Source organism: Schistocerca nitens, chromosome 7 (assembly GCF_023898315.1).
Source record: "Schistocerca nitens isolate TAMUIC-IGC-003100 chromosome 7, iqSchNite1.1, whole genome shotgun sequence".
Lineage (NCBI taxonomy): Eukaryota > Metazoa > Arthropoda > Insecta > Orthoptera > Acrididae > Schistocerca > Schistocerca nitens.
This window is the reverse complement of record NC_064620.1, coordinates 117,999,995-118,006,743: the sequence shown is the minus strand read 5'-3', so window position 1 is coordinate 118,006,743 and position 6,749 is coordinate 117,999,995. Positions and strand designations below refer to the sequence as shown.

At 44.3% G+C, this 6,749-nt stretch overlaps 1 pseudogene; it reads left to right on the top strand.

The window, feature by feature from the left end:
• The first annotated feature begins 4,856 nt into the window (after positions 1 to 4,856).
• Positions 4,857 to 4,974, top strand: LOC126196661 (5S ribosomal RNA; annotated as a pseudogene).
• Positions 4,975 to 6,749: the final 1,775 nt, after the last annotated feature.

Below are 6,749 nucleotides of genomic sequence, written 5' to 3'. Positions count from 1 at the left end.
TGTGGGTGGGAGTCACAGGGCATTCTCGCATTCTTAGAATAAAGACCAAAAGATCTCCTCGCATTGTCTTCGACCAACTCTTCCTGTAGCACTGGCACCGATTTATTCTGCAGCTGAATAGAAGTAGACCGCTACATTAACAGCAGCCCAGAACTGGGAATACCCCGGCTGTCCCTGTCCGGTCGCTTCTTAATATACTCGGCGCTTCCCTCCTACCACTTTTCCTGTGGTTCCACTACCATAGAACTGGGAATCACCTCGCCATCCGTGTCCGGTCGTTTCTTAATGAACTCGGCGATTTCCCGCTACCACCTTTCCTACGTGTCCACTTCCATACACCTCCATAGTCCATACCTCTTCTATGGCTTTGGCTGGACCTACCGCAAGACCCAAAAGGCTCTGTTCCACCTGAGGCCCCCCGCTGGCAATTTCTCTCTCTTCTCGGCGAGTTCCAGGGCTCAGAAATAGTTTACAACGGTGGATCAATCGTTGGCATTCTTGTTGGCTTCACTTACGCTCATGTTGGACATACTAAACAGCGCTCCTTGCCAGATGGCTGCAGTGTTTTCACAGCGAAGTTGGTAGCCATCTATCGCGCCCTTGACCATATCCGCTTCTGCGCCGGTGAGGCCTTCGTCATCTGTAGTGACTCCTTAAGCAGCCTAAAAGCTCTCAACCAGTGCTTCCCGTGACGTCAAAAAATGGTTCAAATGGCTCTGAACACTATGGGACTTAACATCTATGGTCATCAGTCCCCTAGAACTTAGAACTACTTAAACCTAACTAACCTAAGGACATCACACAACACCCAGTCATCACGAGGCAGAGAAAATCCCTGATCCCGCCGGGAATCGAACCCGGGAACCCGGGCGCGGGAAGCGAGAACGCTACCGCACGACCACGAGCTGCGGACCCCGAGACGTCCTTGAGTCTCTTTACGCCCTCGAGAACAGTGGACGTTCAGTGATCTTCATTTGGACTTGAGGACATGGTGGGATACTGGGCAATGAACTTGTTGACAGCCTGGCCAAACAGGCTACCGGTAAACCATCTCTGGAAATCGGCCTATCGGAGACTGATCTCTAATCGTTCTTCCGCCACAAAGTTATTGCGACTTGGGATACTGAATGACGCACTCTCAGTACCACAAACAAATTCCGTGTTTTCAAGGAGACAATGAGTATGTGGCGGTTACCCATGTGAAACATTCGCAGGGACTCTGTTGTCCTTTGCTGGCTACACATCGGCCATACTTGGCTAGCACATGGTCACCTCCTCTGTCGTGAGGACCTACCTCGGTGTCGCTGTGGCTCCCGTATAACTGTCGTCCACCTCTTGTTGGACTGCCCAATTTTAGCCGCTGTGCGGCGGACCTTTAAGCTTCCAAGCACTCTACTTATGATGTTGGGCGGCAATGTCTCAACGGCCGATTTAGTTTTACATTTTATTCGTGAGGTTTTTTTTATCATACCATCTAATATTGGGCGCCTGGCCTTCTCTCCCATGCCTCCACGCTCCCTCCCTTTTACGTCTTCGTCACTCTTACTTTGCATTTCGTTTGCATTGTTGTTTGTCTTTTCCCTAAGTGTGTTTTTATCCTTGTTATCAATCAGTCTAGGCCATCTGCTATGTGATTATTCTGCCTTTCTCTGCCTCTCAGGGAATGTTTGCCCCTTTGGTTCGCTTCTTTCTTTTTCTCTTTTGGTATGGTTCCCCATTAGTTTTAGCCCCTTTTACTTCTCCCAATTCCTTTGTTTTTAATTGTTTTACCTTGCACTGTCTACTTGCTATCATTAACAGCAAACCTCTCTGCTATCAGAGGACTTCCATACTGTTTCGACACATTCCTCTAGACGAATGAAGATTCATGCGACGCACTCCATTCACCTGCGCATGTTGGGCATAAAGTCGAGTTTTCAGTTTCATAACTGCAGTGATTCTAAGTTAGCGACAGGTGTTTGTGAGGTACTACAATCCATGTGTATACATCTGCTTCTCAGATGTCCCGTTTATGGAGTTGGTGGCGGAATGACCTGTAATTTCACATGTCAAACACCGCTGCTATGCGTTTGTCTCATCCTTTGTAAGAAATATTCTCCGTTACTAACGATCATTCTATATAGGACTGATGCGAGCACAGTATAATTTCTGAACCGTTATCGGATGTGAACAGTGGGGCTATACACATCTGGAACGCTATATTGTACATGTGTCACAAGGAATCGATGTTTTAAAGAAGTAGTTTTTCTTTTTACAGTTTGTCAGCATTGTTTATTGTAGAGAAACCTGCAAGGAGAATATATGTCATGCGCTGGAAATATATTTCTTACACTGGGATAGTAAAAGTGTCGCATTCCATATGACTAATAGGTCGGAAAATGCTCTAACATTATATCGTGTTTTAAGTGCAGAACCTTGTAGCCTTAGAAGTGCATGTGTTTATCTTCTCTCTTACCAATACCTTCTTGGCAATGACCCCAGACCCTAGAACAATACTTTAGAATTGATAGCGCAGTTGATTTACGTATATTGCTGCAAACTCCGACCGTCTAGAGCTCCATCATGCATAGAAACCACTCGTTTCTTGTTCTTAACCGTCGGTTATGTCGTCACAACAGTTTCAAATCTACTATACACCGATAAGGGGTGCTAACCTCCTCGACAGTCGTGCATGTAGAGAAATGTTGTGCTCTTGGGTGGGTGCGGAACAACAGTTACAGCTTCGGTTCGCACTGTTCCTTCACGAAACGTGGAATGTAGCGACCTACTTCTGGTCAGCTGCAGATTAAATCGCTGACAGTGCTGCAGGGAGCGTTGGTCATAATGCAAGGAGACCTATTCTTAAGAATGCGAGAATGCCCTGTGACTCCCATCCACACTGAGAAACATCGTAAATTACGCACTATGATCGAAGTGCTAGAGATATGTGGGTCGCTGTCTGGTATGCTTTGGTGTATATTTTCGAGAATTAACAATGAATGGGTATACTGCACAGTCATCTATTTACATTCGTAGTACTACTCGCAAAGTCGTGGAGGAACTGTTGAGCGATGATACAGAAACAGGGAAGCATGTTGCCGCGTAATTGGTCAGTTTGAAATTACGGTAAATCTGCTACAATTGATTGCACTATCAACTGTGATGCTTATTATTACAGTACATCGACGGTGTCTCTTCCATCCGATCCATCCACTGGTATGCTGTTGATTACCGCATAATGATAGACTGACATCGCTTGTTTGAGATGGGGAAAGAGTCTTGGTGGAGGGGGCAACACCTTACGGTGATAGCTAGCACCGAAATAGTGATCACGTACATGACAGCAATATGAGGAATCAATCAAATGGAACACAGCACCATCAGCCATCCCGTCACTGTGAATGATGAGTTTATATTTAAACTCAATCACCTTCGGAGAGCGGTTTGGAAACGCTCCACAATGCCTCAAAACTCTTCCAGTTTCCTTATGTTGTGACTGTCTTTTATTTCAATCACACAGTGTGTATGTGTATGTGTGTGTGTGGGTGTGTGTTTGAGAGTAGCAGCAACCACATGATTTTCACCATACGATGTCTAGTTTTCAGTGAGAGCCAATGGGTCAAAACGTGTTAATGTCTGTTTAGAACCTGACACAGACGTCGAAGTCGTGGCGGAAAAACAAAACGTATGGCACGTTACAAAGCGTGTTACAGCATAAAAAGTGGTGTATCAAACAACAAAACTGGGACCCTCTCATGTAACTGATAACCTATGGGACACAGTTCTCCTTCAGTACAGGCGATGGAACTTCATACTGTTCAGTGCAAGCCACTTCGATCACTGGCCACCTTTTCCAGTGGATCAATGCCTGCATTTTCAATAGGATCGCCACTTATTCTCGATGCCGGCATGCAAACGGTATTTGTTTTCGATATACCAGAAGAGAGAGATGCGGTAAAATTCATCGGATGACGTTAGCGGAGCTTATAGTTCTTAATTTTTCTGTGTTGAATGGTACAGAATAGCAATGCTAGAATGTATAGGTGATAGACGTGACTGGACCCTGACGGACACGGATCTGCTTCAGACAGCAGTTCCTGTATGATGTTGAGTCTTAATAATTTTCCCGATAAGGAACACCACCGTAAGTATTCGTACTGACTTTCATAATACCTGTGTTGCAGGAGCAGGCTTCGTTTGGCGCCGACCTTACACATCATACACAGTTGGCAGAGCTAGTACAACGTTCCCATTTCCGCAGAGTGGTCAAAACACGGTCCTATTAACTCAGCTCAGTCTGTTTCTACACGGGTTGCAGAATGTGGTAGATGTAGCTTTATCTGACTTCTGCTCAGTTCTGAATTAAATTGGGAAGATAACATGCGCAAAGGTGCAGGAATGGCAGTGGCAGAGTCTGAGGGACAGATACAAGATCCATAGGGACTATCTGAAACGACGTTGGAATTTTACTGTAACAGTTAGATTCGAAAAGGTGACTTATTTCGAGATATGAGAGTGCCGGGAATATGATTCACTAGGGGCTGTAATCAGTAAAAGACTTCATCATAAGAATCAACATAGGTATGTGTCTGAATGAAAACACCTGATTCCAAATCGCAGACAGCATTTCTACCGGAAAGCGTTACACTAGAGATCTGAAAACCCAGTGTACATTTCTTACGACCTCAGTCAGCCCACCATCTAGTATATGTGATCATTCTCAATCAACCATCCCCCACAACCCAGTGGATATATCGCAGAACCTCTGATGTGGCATCGAGACAGAATGTGTTACAAATACTAGAGAAATATCTAGCGGCGGCATGAAGGAGTGGTAAATACCGGCTTCATACCACATTCCTTAGCCGAATCACTTCCTAAATGGCCTTGCCGCAGTGGAAACACCGGTTCCTGTCAGATCACCGAAGTTAAGCACTGTCGGGCTGGGCTAGCACTTGGATGGGTGACCATCCGGTCTGCCGAGCGCTGTTGGCAAGCGGGGTGCACTCAGCCCCTGTGAGGCAAACTGAGGACCTACTTGATTGAGAAGTAGTGGCTCCGGTTTCAGAAACTGACATACGGCCGGGAGAGCTCTGCGCCGACCACATGACCCCAGTTTCCGTACCCAGTGACGCCTATACGCTGAGGATGACACGGCGGCCGGTCGGTACCGTTGGGGCTTCATGACCATAATTCAAGTGGTGTCTACTTCATAATTAGAGGTTATGAAGTATGAAATAACACCTACTGTTTTAAACACGCAATCGTGACGATAACAATAAAAAAACAGTCATGAGTCTACGAGATGCATTTAGTTTTTCTTTTTTTTATATGATCTTCCTCTAGGACAGACAGCAAAATTTTGTGCTGATCTGCACAGAGTACTTCGAACACTGGCCTGCAGCTTCAATGTAGTGATGCAGTATATGTAATATGCTCAATGACAAAATGCAGATGATAATTGTTTTTCGATATATCAGGAGAGAGAGATGCTGGAAAGTAATATAGGAGGTTCTATTACAAGGAGTGCTATGACTGGTTAAAGTTTGGATACAGATAGTTCTCTCAAAACTACACTGATTTTGCTCATAAAACTAATAGGAATCGGCTGCCTGTATTCTCGTAGACTCATGACTGTTTTTTTTTATTGTTATCGTCACGATTGCATGTTTAAAAAAGTAGGTGTTATTTCATACTTCATAATCTCTAATTATAAAGTTGACACCACTTGAATGATATCTCGTTGTGGAATGTAGAAATGATAGTGTTTTTTTCCGTCATGTGCGTAGATTGCGTGAAACAGGCTGTGACGATCAAATTGCTTAGAAAACTAGAATGCAAGAATGTGCTTCTGTATGAGAGAAACTTTACAGACAGGTCGGTAGAGGTGAGTAATGCATCTAAAATGTCAAATGTAAGCATGCACATTGTAGTTGGTTTGGATGTAATGGAACAGATGTGTGGTAAAATCTTACAGGAGGTTCTATTACAAGACAGACTCTCACAATTTGTTTCGTAAACGTCTGTATGATATAGCATCGCAATGGTAAAACAAGACCTGCCGTAGTGTACAAAACCGCTATGTACTCTTGAATTATAGCTTCTTGTTGTCGAACGGTAATGATTGTGTTTTCCTTTGACATGTGAGCTAATTATGTGACAGATTGTATACTATAATGTTATTTCGTGTATCTGAAATGTTTGTAATACACACAGGATCATCTGCGAATAGCGATGGTGCACTTCACTGGATGTCGCAAAATAATGAGATGCGAATTGTATTCTTCTGTTGAACGTAAAAACTATACCGATTTTGCTCATGAAACTAAAAGAGAACTGATTGTGCCTATTTTCGTGAAAAGAGGACATTTATTGTTGTGTCTAGACAAGACAGCCTATACACAATGAGACCAAGCCGAAAGGCACGCGCTTAAACTCACGCAGGCTGGCGTGAGGTCTGAAACAGGATACGTAATGAATGCTATAAAAAAAGTACGTAGCTTCTGGAATACTTAAGTTTAATTCATAATTGTAGAACATCGCTCTTGATGATACATGCTTCATATAAGACATATCAATTGAATACGGCGCCTTGCTAGGTCGTAGCAATTGACTTAGCTGAAGGCTATGCTAACTATCTTCTCGGCAAATGAGAGAGTCTTCGTCAGTGTAGCATCGCTAGCAAAGTCGGCTGTACAACTGGGGCGAGTGCTAGTACGTCTCGCTAGACCTGCCGTGTGGTGGCGCTCGGTCTGCTATCACTGACAGTG